The following is a 12833-nucleotide window of genomic DNA, read 5'->3' as shown; positions in this document are numbered from 1 at the left end:
AAAATATAGTACATTGTTACTGTTGTATAACAAACTTCAATTGTTATAGCTGAACACTTATGTTAAAAAAGAAAAACTAAATATTGTATTTTTCCCTTGTTAGAAACTCTTTCATATTTTGTTTCGCAGTAAAGTTATTCCTCATTACCAAATTTCTAAGAAATTAACAAAATTTTAAACTGAAGCAACTCAGAAATACACAGCATTAATTCATGAACTATTTCCTTTTGTTAACTTACTAGATACTTCTGGGTTTTGTTTATTATGACTTATTTTTAAAATTGCCAAAAGTCATTGTAAATCCAATTGTTTTTATTATTCTTTTTAAGATTTTATTTTTATGTAATCTGTACACCCAACATGGGATGGGGCTTGAACTTTCAACCCTGAGATCAAGGGTTGAATGCTGCACGGACCAGGCCAGCCAGGTGTCCCCAACTGTTTTTAGAAATAGGGCATCAAACTGCTCTAACATACCACCGCTTACTCTCTTACCTTGTCCTGGTTTGGGAATATTCTCCTGTATGCATAAACTTATTTGCTTATAGAAATGTAGCTATTGCCTAGTCAGCTGTAACAGCACATCTTTAATGAACACATTTTTGGGGGTTCCTACCAAAGTGAAGAACAGAGCTAAGTAGGCTCCATGTTCTTTAAATCTGAAGTTCTGCTTCTGCCTTTAATAATACTGGAAAGCAATTAGAGTAATACAGAAAAAAAATCAAGGTTCAGAGGCTTATAGCCGCCATTCTTGCCAGTATTCTCCTCCCCTAGGTCCTGAAGGGTATGGACATGGTTAGCAAGACATTTGCTGATATTCCCTGATGTTGATGCTAAAAAAGGAAAAGGGAAGGACTCGGCTTCTTACCGTCTGGGTATCCTGGTCACTGGATAGTCTACTTTCAAATTTGAGTGAGGGTAGTCTCTGCCACCTGAGGCCTTCGGCAGCTGTCAGTTGACTACCCTAAGTAGATACAAGGCAAGTCGCCTTTAAAGATAAACTTGCTGTTTTTATGGGTGTGTTAGGGCATTGCTTGGTACCTTAGCATTTAAAGACAATATGCTGCACCTGGGGGCTACAGGAACAAATCATTTATTTTAAATGCCTGAACAATTTAAAAATGAATACTTCAGTGTCCAACTCTTGAGTACAGTTCACATCATGATCTCACAGTTCACTTCATGGAATCGTGCCCCACATTGGGCTCTGTGCTGACCGTGCAAAACCTGCTTGGGATTCTCTGTCTTCTCTCTCTCTCTGCCTCTCTCTCAATAAATAAATAAACAAACGGTTTTAAAAAAATGAATGCTTCAAGATGTAAATCCTTCTTGTTAGCACACATTTTATATCAAAAGAAACCCTCAAACGTAACAGAATGTTGTTCCATTTTTGCCAAAAGGAAACTTAAATTATCTCTTCAAAATAATTCATGAGTACTAGCCTCTTTACAGTGGCCTCCCAAATTAATCAATTGGGAAGCATTTCAACTTTTTTTCTTTTTGGCCAGCCATCAAATAATCCTTTAGATAAAGTATTTCCCAACATTTTCAAAAGACACTCATGATATAACTTGATATATAAAAATATTACAGCTTTATAATCAGGAAATTGATTTGCTGTGTTGCATCTGGGAATTGGCCAGATAAAACATCTTTAGCTGGCAAATTAGTAATTTGTATGTGCAGTAATTGTCCTCAACTTAATGGTCTGTTTATTTAACTGCCTCTCTTAAGGATTTTAAATATATCAAAAGGTGTTTTAATGCATAGAGTGCAGTGTAAATAGAAATACAGTTTGCTAATCATCATGATTTCCAGAAAGATTCAAGCCATAAGTTACATTAGTGTTGTGAATCCTGGTTCAAAACAACAAAATAAAATCTATTTTGATTATATTTAGCATGAACTCAGTTTATATTCTATCAGGTCTTTAGGTATAACTGTAAGTTCTTATTTTCTTTACTCTTTTTCATTTAGATTGTTATTGATCAGGTACTTCCTATGTAGTGCTAGAGAAAACACATGGTCACTGACCTCATAGTAAAGGCCATAGGCATTTATCGAGTAAGCCCACAGGTGAATACACGACAGGGACCACAGTTTTCAACTGAAATGGAAAAGAACTGGGTGCTATGAAAAGGAATAACCTAACTTACATTTGGGGTTGACAAGATCTCTCTGAAAAGGGGGCATTTGAGATTGGAATAATGAGAAATCAGGTAGAGAGTGTGCAAATCCTGAAGTGGAAACAACTTTCATGCTTTTAAAGAAACGGAAAGTGAGGAGAGCATCCACAACCATAAGTGATGAAAGGAGAGGTATCAAAATAAATTTGGAAAAGCTAACAGAGGCCTGATCCCGTAAGGTCTTTAAGAACCTGTGGAGGGGCGACGGGGTGGCTCAGTCGGTTGAGCGTCCGACTTTTCGGCTCAGATTATGATCTCATGGTTCATGAGTTCAAGCTCGGGGCCTGGAGCCTGCTTCGGATTCTGTGTCTGTGTGTGTGTGTCTCTCTCTCTCTCTCTCTCCTCCTCCTCCCCTGCTCACACTCTGTCTCTCTCTCAAAAATAAATAAAGATTAAAAATAGACATTAAAAAATTAAAAAAAAAAAAAAGAAGAACCTGTGGAGAAGTAAGATTTTCTTGGAAGTACTGAAGGAAGCCATAGAAGAGTTCCTAAGCAGGTTATCACCTTGTAGGCTGTATAGAAAAGAAATTGTAGATTTGGAGAACATATGGGAGAAATTCACAGTTACTCTCAAATACTTTCCATTTGTTTGTTTACTCACACATTTTGAATTCCTTCTGTTGTCTTATTCTACATAACCCTGGTCAGTCCTTTCATTTGCGAAAGCTGGGAACTGTAGTAAAGCATAGAAAAGTAACTTAATGAAGAGAATTGTGTGTCTTATCCACAGTTAAGGATAATAGAAATTGAATGACTTCTCCATTGAACTCTCTTTTTTGTATTTTTACTTTAAGCTATGGAGGCCAGTGTAAACTTCTTGCTATTTGATGCTGTTTTGACTTGTATTTAGTAATGCTCCATAGGTTTCCTTTTTTTGGAAAGTCCTATTTAGAGACTATTTTTGTATTCTTGGTATTATTAATAGAATGTACAATCAGATTTCTCTTTCTGTGGGGGCAGTGAGGGGAAGAGAACTGTATTTAGTTGTATAAAGAAAGATATGTGAACATAGGATATGATGCCAAAAAAATCCAGGCAGATTACAAAGGAAAAGCTTCCTTTTCCTTTGGGATTCAATATAATAAAATATTCTTGGGGTGCCCGGGTGACTCACTCAGTTAAGCATCTGACTTGGGTCCTGATCTTGCGGTTCATGAGTTCAAGCCCCTCATCAGGCTGTCTGCTGTCAGCGAGGAGCCGACTTCAAATCCTCTGTTCCCCCTTCCCCTCTGCCCCTTCCCTGTTCATGCTCGCTTGCTCTCTCTGTTTCTCTAAATAAATAAATAAGTAAATAAATAAATAAATAAATAGAGATTTAATAAAATAAAATATTCTTGCTGGAAAGCTCCAGCTCTCTCATTAAAATTGACACACTTAGGGGCGCCTGGGTGGCGCAGTCGGTTAAGCGTCCGACTTCAGCCAGGCCACGATCTCGCGGTCAGTGAGTTCGAGCCCCGCGTCAGGCTCTGGGCTGATGGCTCGGAGCCTGGAGCCTGTTTCCGATTCTGTGTCTCCCTCTCTCTCTGCCCCTCCCCCGTTCATGCTCTGTCTCTCTCTGTCCCAAAAATAAATAAAAAACGTTGAAAAAAAAAAAATTGACACACTTAGGGATATAAGAATTCATTTTAAATAAAATTATAACTACAACCTGATTGGTATGTAACCCAGTTAATGAAGGATGAATGGACTACCCATCTTTAATGCTTGCTTTCTCTTTCATCCTAACAAGTATTTACACCAGAGGTATACTACACATGTAGATCACCAAAAAACTAGCTATTGGGATACTTCTCAAATCAGATATCAAAGATTTGCTCCAGCGGTTTTTTTGCAAGCCTCTGTTCCTCTTCTCTAGTTGCATTACTTGGCATTAAGCATCAGAAATGTTGTTCTCTGTCAGCTTTGACTAAGACTTTGTAGATGTCGTGTAGAAATTGTCTCTAAAAGGAAATAAGTCTGGAATATTCACTTGTTTCTTTGCTACTTGCCTCTTTAAAAAAAAATACAAGATGAAATTTTTATTAACAGAAACATCCAGTAAATCAAGATTATCTTTATTTTGCAGAGTAGATATATGTATTACTAATGTGAAGAAACATTACTTTTAAATGTAGTCAAGTGTTGGGGCACCTGGGTGGCTCAGTCGGATGAGTGTCCGACTTCAGCTCAGGGCATGATCTCACAGTTTGTGGGTTCAAGCTCTGCTTGGAGCTTTGTGCTGACAGCTCAGAACCTGGAGCCTGCTTCACATTCTGTGTGTGTGTGTGTGTGTGTGTGTGTGTGTGTGTGTCTCAAATAAACATTAAAAAAAATTTTAAATGTACTCAAGTGTTGATATTTAACTGAAGGATGTGGTTTATATATTTTGCAATATGATAACCATTTGTTGATTTTCTACCTTCCTAATAGTGTGTTTCACATGCCACCATGTAGTAGGTTGAAATATGTGCCTTTTTGAGGCGTCTTTTTGAAAATCTTAAATTTGAAATCTTAAAATTTAAATAAATTCTTGGCGTGCCTGGGTGGCTCAGTCAGTTAAGCATCTGACTTTGGCTCAGGTCATGACCTCACGATTCATGATTTTTGAGCCCCACATTGGGCTCTCTGCTGTCAGTACAGAACTTTGGATCTTCTGTCTCTCTCCTCTCTGTCCCTTCCCCGCTCACACTCTCTCTAGTTCAAAAATAAACATTATAAAAAAATGTAATTCTTCAGCAGTACCATAGTTACCAAGTCACTGTGCTCCGCTTAAGTCATCGGTATGTAGGCTTTTATGCAGTTGCCTAAATGACTGTATCATTCTGTCTAATGCATGTGTAAAGAACTACAGTCGTTTCTATACATTGTTGAACAGAGATTTGTTTCTAAATTTTAAGTTTTTAAAATGTTTTCATTTATCTAATTCTTCCCTTTTCCAGTTTTTTCCCCCTCCTTTCTACTATGCACCCTTTGCTTTAGTTCTTTCTTATGATCGTACTCTTACCTGTATTATTCTCTCACCCCGGAGAGTTTTTTCTCTGCTTTTGGAAATCACATCCTGGTCTCAGTTCTAACTTCACAAAGTTTCTCCTAATTATTGATACCTATGTTTGATTTCTGAAGCTTAAAATCTACCCCATGTTCTACAAGTACTTAATTTTTTATAAGATGAAAAGAGCGTTGATTTATTACTAATAAATTATACGTATCATTCATTATAATGCGTTTAATATATTGACTACCAATTTACAAAAGAACACATGAATTTAGGATAAAAAGAGACTTGAATGAACATGAAACTAGTTGCCATGTTTTCAACTGAAGAAAAAAACCTCAGAGCCATTAAATGATTTACCAAAAGTCTGAAAGAATTTAAATTGACTCTCAATTGATCAGGTGTGCTGTTGTTTTCTTTAATTAGGCATGTAAACTTTTTTTTTGAAGTAATTATTCTAGTTCTTGTTATGTACTCCTTAAGAAGATGTACACAAAAGGTAAAATTTTCATGTTTGAAGAAACATTGACAAAATGTTGATTTGTTGAGATAGGAAAGGTATTAAGCACAAGTGAGGGTGACAAGTGGTGATTACACATTTTCTAGGAGTAGTGGTGTTTCTTCAAATCTGTACTTACTGATGCGTATAGCTAAGGAAACGCAGCTGGCAGGAAGAGGAAAAGGAAGTGGTGGAGATGGCAGCGTGTATAGATGGCCAGACTGTTGGTAGACCGACTGAAGGCCATATTAGTGAGGACTGACCGACTTGTTACAGTCTGTGTAAAGAGGGGCAATGATGTTGTTCAGGAATACTACTCTTGACCTCATAAGTGCCATAATCCCTCCCTGTATCCCCACTAAACATAGAAATTATATAGATGGAGAAGGGACTGATAGACTAATAGGAGGAATATACTTACATGCTGCTTATCATGCAGTTCTGTTGTTCTTTTTTCCACATGGTTGATAAAAATACCTTTTTCAAAATGAATATTTGGAGGGACAGTTGAAATTCTACTCTCATCCACTCTGTGGATCAAAACCATCATGTCATTTGGTTTGGTTTTGCTTCTTATTTGCCAAAACAGATTTATATCTGCTCTACTGCTTTATTGAATAAATGGTAGGGTAACACTGACTTAATGTAAATAACTGAAGTTTCACTCCTTCACCGAATAAACATTTTTAAGAGGTTATCTCAGAACTGGCCTAGTGAAAGAGCCTATTCTTTTGAGAATTAATGTTTAATACATAAATGCTGATTTGGACCACTTCCATTTTCAGTCTGTCCAATAATAGAGAAGAATGTCATCAAAACAAGGCATTAGAAATTTCTTTTCTTTCAAAAAGGAGTCTTTGGGGGGCCGCCTGGGTGGCTCAGTTGGTTGAGTGAGTGGTGGAGCATCCGACTTGGGCTCAGGTCATGATATTGTGGTTCGTGAGTTCCAGTCCCGTGGACAGTTCCAGCCTGTGCTGGCAGCTCAGAACCTGGGGTCTGCCTCAGAATCTGTCTCTCTCTGCCCCTCCCCTGCTCACACTCTGTCTCTCTCTCCCTCCATGTCTCTCTTCCCCCCCCCCCCCCCCCGTCTCTCCCAAAAACTGAATAAAAACATTAAAAAATGTTTTTTCTTAAAAAAAGGAGTTTTTGGACAAAATGTTAAAGTAGAAGATAAAAGCTAAAGAAACTAAGGGAAAAGGTAACTGTCAGAGAAAAAAAGATAAGACCCTAGGTACATTTAATAAGAGGAAAGTCCAAGAGTCCAAAAAACCTTTTGGAATGAATAAATTATTACTTTGTTCCCATTATATTCAGACACTTACTCCATTAGTCGTTCTTAGCTACTTTATACTTACATTCAAGATTAAGAGGCCTGTATCCTAGAATGTAATTTAAGTGCCATTGAATTCAAGCCTTTGATGTTAGAGATAAGGAGGCTGAGATCCAGGGAAAAGGGACTTCCTTAATGTCTCAGAGCTAGTTAGTGTCAGAGTAGGGAATAGAATCCAGCCTTTCTCATTCATAGACTAGAGTTCTTTATACTATACCACAGACCAGTTATGGAAAAAAAAAATTTTAAAGGCGGGAGGATGAAACCTGATACGTAGTTAAATTCACAGTAGTCATTGTGTATACTTTTATATGTTCTTCTGATTTTTAAAATAAATGATAGTTGACATTTCTTCCTCACTGTAAGGAGAAGCTCATGATTTTTTCCAGCCCTTGACATTGTTAGAGGTTTTATGTCTTAGGAAGTAGTTTCTTTGCTAGATGATTTCATATCCTATATAACAAGGTTACAAGAAGTTAATAATATGGATCTGTTAAAGCCCTCTAAGCCAACTGTTATTAATTTTACAACTTATTGGAGCTCCTCTTTATAGGGAGAAAGAGAGCTGTAACTTTTCTTGGATTAATCTTTAGGTAAGAAGGGTAAATCAATCTATTAGCATTAATTGGCATTTAAAATTATTTCTAGTTATAAATTTATGTGTCTTCCATAAAAATTTTCTTATTCCCTACTTTGTGGAGTCTACAAGTAGATATCCCAAGCCTTATTTTATTCTAAGAAGTTTTCCATATAACAGCCCCAAAGCTTCTGGAAGATACACACACACACACACACACACACACACACACACAATATTCCTAACCCAAAAAGAACCCTTTATGTATCAACATGAAAATGTATACATAGACTTGATGAATTTTCTCTTTTCTAGTTTTCTTTTTAATCATGACATTTGCCTTTTTCTTCTTTAACAGGCTTTAATTATCTTCTTTCTTGTTTAAGACTATGTGGTAAACACAACTGGAGCCTGTGTCCTCTGCACAGAGACTCTGGTGTGTGTCTTTACAAGATGGTCAGTGAATTCCTGATAGGGAGACTTGATGAACATTCTCTTTCCAGAGGTCAGGGAGGGGAGACAGGTGTAGGTCTTGGGAATCAAAAGTGGCCTTGGTGAAGTTGCCCGGGTGGCAGGGCAGACCCTGGCTGGCGTGTAGCAGTCGTCAGTACTGTCATCGTCCGTATCTTCTTGGGCTCAGGGACTGAGACAGTGCCAGTGCCCCTGAGGCTGAGGATGAGACCGACCAGCACAGAGCAACAGCAGCTGCTCACCCTGCATGGGACAGTGTGGGGCCTGATGATCTTGTTCCCCCAATCACCTCACCACACAGGTCACTGGAAAGCTTGTCGGAGATTATGGCCTCACTGATAGCAGTGGTTACCTCCCTGGAGCACTTAACACCCAGTTAAGTCCACAATGGACATGTCCATTGTCCTCTCCGATGACAACAAATGCCTAGAACCTGGTCCACTGGGAGTCTGCTTTTGTGCCAACATAGTCTTCAAAACCTTATCCTTGAGGGATGCCCCCAGGAAAAAGTCAGTAATCTCATATTCCTTGGTGGGCAGGGAGAAGAGATAGATCTCCTCCAGGAAGTGATCTTCATGTCTTTGACCAGGCGGCACAGCTTGGTCATGAGGATCCACTCCTTTTCCTCAGCCTTGCCTCTGTGAGCTCTGTGGTCTTGGCGGCTTCGACTCCCACCACGACCCTGACTCCTGGATGCTGCTGTAAAAGCTACAGAAGCTACCGCTCTGGCCTCCCATCACAGGACCCTTCCACAGCACTGGTGTCCTCCACCATTTGGTGTTTTCTCTTTTCTCAGGGAAGCACATTTGCCTTTTAAATAAGGTGGGGATAGGGGTGTCTGGGTGGCTCAGTCCACTAAAGCCTCTGACTTCTGCTCATGTTATGACCTCAGTGTTCACGAGTTAGAGCCCAAGCCTTATGTTGGGCTCTGCTGACAGCTCAGAGCCTGGAGCCTGCTTCAGATTCTGTCTCCCTCTCTCTCTGCCCCTCCCCGGCTCACACTCTCTCAATAAATAAAGAAACAAACATTTAAATAAAAGGTGGGGAGAAAGTGATAGTCCTTTGTCCTCAGAAAGGAGTTTGGGTATGTCTTTTAGGAGAAGAGAAATGTGTATATCCCTGTTTCTTCAGTTGATATTAGCGTGATGATTTTAGTACCTTCTTACAGATCTTCTGTGAAAAGCTGGCAGCCTTACTCTAAAACTCTGGCATCTCGTTATATTCACAGACCAGAATTCTGATCCTCTCCCCTCCTCAGTTATCTGTAAATCTACCTCCAATAAGGGCTCAAGGTATTTTTTTAGAAGTATAATATCTTGACCAAGTCCTCTGGAACCTCCACTGGGAAGGTGAAAGAACTAGGGGTATTCCTTAATGGCCAGGTGAAGGCATATCCCCAGACCAAGAATAAGAAGTCAGCTACGAGAATTGTAATTTAGTTTGTGTGCAGTGCCAAAAGAGAAAAAAGAAATTGAAGTCAGGAGTACAAAGTAGAAATTCCTGCCTAGAACTGAGACTATTAATCATATGAGAAGTAAAGTTTGGGACAGAATGAGTATTTACAGAATCAAGGTATAGGTAGGTTAACATCCAGGTTGGTTTCTTTTGTGACGGAAAAGCCTCCGTGCAACTTTGGAGATCTCCGTCACATACATGCAAAAGGGATGAGTTTTTATAGCTTTTCAGATACCTCTATAAAAAGTAAGATGCCATAGTCATTCTAGATTGGGTGCATGGTAAGACTTGAGGATAAAATGAATATGTAACAGAAATCTTAACTGAAGAACTTCCAGACTTTTGAGAAGATTGTTTTCAGGGCACTCTGTTATTAAATGTTTTGGATGCTGCTTCTACAAACTTTGCATACAGTTTTGGCAGTTCTAGAACCACAGATGTTCTTTTTCTTTTTTTAATGTTTATTTTTGAGAGAGAGACAGAGCATGAGCAGGGGAGGGGCAGAGAGAGGGAGACACAGAATCTGAAGCAGACTCCAGGCTCTGAGCTGTCAGCACAGAGCCTGATGTGGGGCTCAAACTCAAAAACTGTGAGATCATGACCTAAGCCAAAGTCAGATGGTTAATTAATCAACAGAGCCACACAGGAGGCCCTCTTTTTTTTTTTTTTTTTTTAATGTTTATTTATTTTCAGAGAGAGAGCTAGTGGGGGAGGGACAGAGAGTGGGAGAGATAGAGAATCCCAAGCAGGCTCTGCTCTGTCATCACAGAGCCTGAAGTGGGGCTTGAACTCATGACCTGAGCCAAAATCAATAGTTGGACGCTTAACTGACTGAGCAACTGAGGCATCCCCGGATATTCTTAATAGTGGTGGTAGCTCAGGTGATTTTCAGGTTTGACCCCAAGCTGATAACATACTGATTTCAATTTTGCATGGGATTGATTATAAAGAGTACCTAGCTCAGAACCATCCACATAAGGGTTTGTCCAACGTCAAGTCTGAGAGCAGTATATCACTGTATTGCCATTTGGGGTAGAGGATGTTAATAAGAAACAATTTATTAAGCATTAGAGTATTGACTAGATGGCATGGTAGAGGCTAAAAGGCTTGATACATTCTTCAGATTACCCACACTTTTCAAAGAAAGATAATGTAGCACTTTTCTACTTTACAGATCAACATTGGCTTATAGCCTTCTTTTTTGTTTTTAAGTTGTATTTATTTACTTTGAGAGAGAGACAGAGAATCCCGAGCAAGCTCTGCCCCGTCAGTGCAGAGCCCAACATGGGGCTCGAAGTCATGAACCATGAGATCATGACCTGAGCCAAAACCAAGAGCTGGTCACTTAACCGACTGTGCCACCCAGGTGCCTCTGGCTTATAGCCTTCTTTTCTTAATGCATCCCTAGTTCAGTCAAAGCTGGTCTAAGAGGGCAGAACAAGCAGCAGTGAGAACGGTTCCTGAAATGTCACTTAAAGTTGGCAGAGCTGAAATTTTCCACACTGCTCTTCTGCAAAAAGCAGGAAAATCTTGAGTAAGATGCAAAAAATAGTTAATTCAGCCCTGAGAGACAATATGCCCATTTGACCAGGACATAGGCCTTAGGCATGTAATTAGGTCTAGTCAGTCCTTGAAGGGTTATAGTATCTTGGCTTCCATATCTAAGAACACCTTCCTGATGGCAACCACTGAAACTCAAATTGTTGTTGACATGGTGGGGGAGACAGAGGATAGGACTTCTAAGCAATGTGTAATCATGGGGTTGGTGATTTGTACTTGGCCCCACAACTGACAGAGAGTAAAGGAGCAACATAAACACATGCTGCTCCTCAAAGCCCCTGTCAGACGTCTAGGTCAAAGTTCCTGTGTAACATCCTTGTGCATTTATCCACCTACTTTCCCTTGATAATGATACTTCATTGGATAGGGATGACTTTTGGTCTCACTGTGAATGTGTCCATTGGGTAAGTGCAAGGTCTACCAAGCTTTCCATTGCTCAGGAGTCTACCATATCCATGCCTCCTAATAATTCCAAGAGACGCTATTCTCAGGGAGATGAAAATTCTGAAATGAAACATAAAAAAAGAGGGATGGATTTGGATCCAGCCACCCTAGGTTTTTTTCCTGTTTAGAACTGAGACATTTTAGGTGGCCTACCTTTGTTAAAATGGTCTGTCACCCTGAAGCACAAGCAGAATTGTCATCAGGCTTCCTGCCAGTAAACTCAGTTATCATATACATTGCCTTCAGATCTTTTTCAGTTACAAGCCACCCAGGGTCCCCAGTGGACCCAGTGGCTCTCAGACTGGGGATTAGTCTGCCCTCTCACGAGGTACACTGGGCAGCCAGTTTGCCTCCCTTTACAGTGAGTGCCTTCTGCACATTATTATCTTTAGCCCCCTCTACCCAAGTAGAAGCTTGGATTTAGTGTAGGGGTTGGGTGGATGATTTATGTGCTTGTAAGCATGGAGCTAAGAGTGATTTGAAAGTGAAATAAAGCACATAACCAAGTCTTAAAAATTGAAGGGAGAATTCAGGCATAAGGAAACTGGACAGAAACTCAAACTTCTATCTGAAGGTAACAGAATAAAACTCAGAAATATCAGACTAGAGAAAGAGGGCTCAAAAAGAAAGTAAAATATAGGGGCACCTGGGTGGCTCAGTCAGTTAAGCATCCAACTTCCCTCAGGTCATGATCTCATGGTTTGTGGGTTTGAGCCCCGCATCAGGGGGGCTGTGCTGATAGCTGTCTGTGCTGACAGCTCAGAGCCTGGAACCTGCTTCGGATTCTGTGTCTCCCTCTCTCTGCCTCCCCCATTCACACTGTGTGTGTGTCTCTCTCTTTCAAAAATAAATAAACATTAAAAAAAAAAAAAGTAAAATGTAAAATCCTGAAATACAACAACAATGGCCACAAGTACCTTAGTGGGAAAGGAATTATTCAAGGGCTCCAAAGTGGCTCACATTCCAAGCTGGTTTATGTATCACCAATACCAATTCCGTCTCTATTTCCATGCTAACGCATAGCCCAGGGAGGTTGCCAAGCTTTCATAGAAACAAATCATTCAATAGCACATTTAAGGCTTGGAGATAGAATTCTGGTACCAGTGACTGATTGGATCTCAGCTCTTAGTGTTTCTTGAAACAGAAAACCTCTCAGTTTGAATTTCAGATTTGTGTTAGGTCTTGCTTATTTTACTTAATTCTCAAAGCAACCCTGTGAGATAGGTAGTATTCCCATTATACATCATTGCAAGGACAGACCTCTTCATCTGTCCTCAAGTAATTGACACTGAATGGTGAATCTATTAATTCTAAAAGTCTAAATATCAGACATTG

General features: G+C 39.6%; 1 protein-coding gene and 1 pseudogene across 2 annotated transcripts in view; one reads left to right on the top strand and one right to left on the bottom strand.

The window, feature by feature from the left end:
* The window catches only part of ABHD17B (abhydrolase domain containing 17B, depalmitoylase), a 53318-nt gene that overhangs the window by 9458 nt on the left and 31027 nt on the right, over window positions 1-12833 (top strand). The window lies entirely within an intron of this gene.
* LOC125924247 (40S ribosomal protein S2-like) lies at window positions 7746-12509 on the bottom strand (annotated as a pseudogene).

Source organism: Panthera uncia, chromosome D4 (genome assembly GCF_023721935.1).
Source record: "Panthera uncia isolate 11264 chromosome D4, Puncia_PCG_1.0, whole genome shotgun sequence".
Taxonomy (NCBI): Eukaryota; Metazoa; Chordata; class Mammalia; order Carnivora; family Felidae; genus Panthera; species Panthera uncia.
Note: the sequence above shows the minus strand (reverse complement) of the source record. Positions and strands in the feature narration are given on the sequence as shown.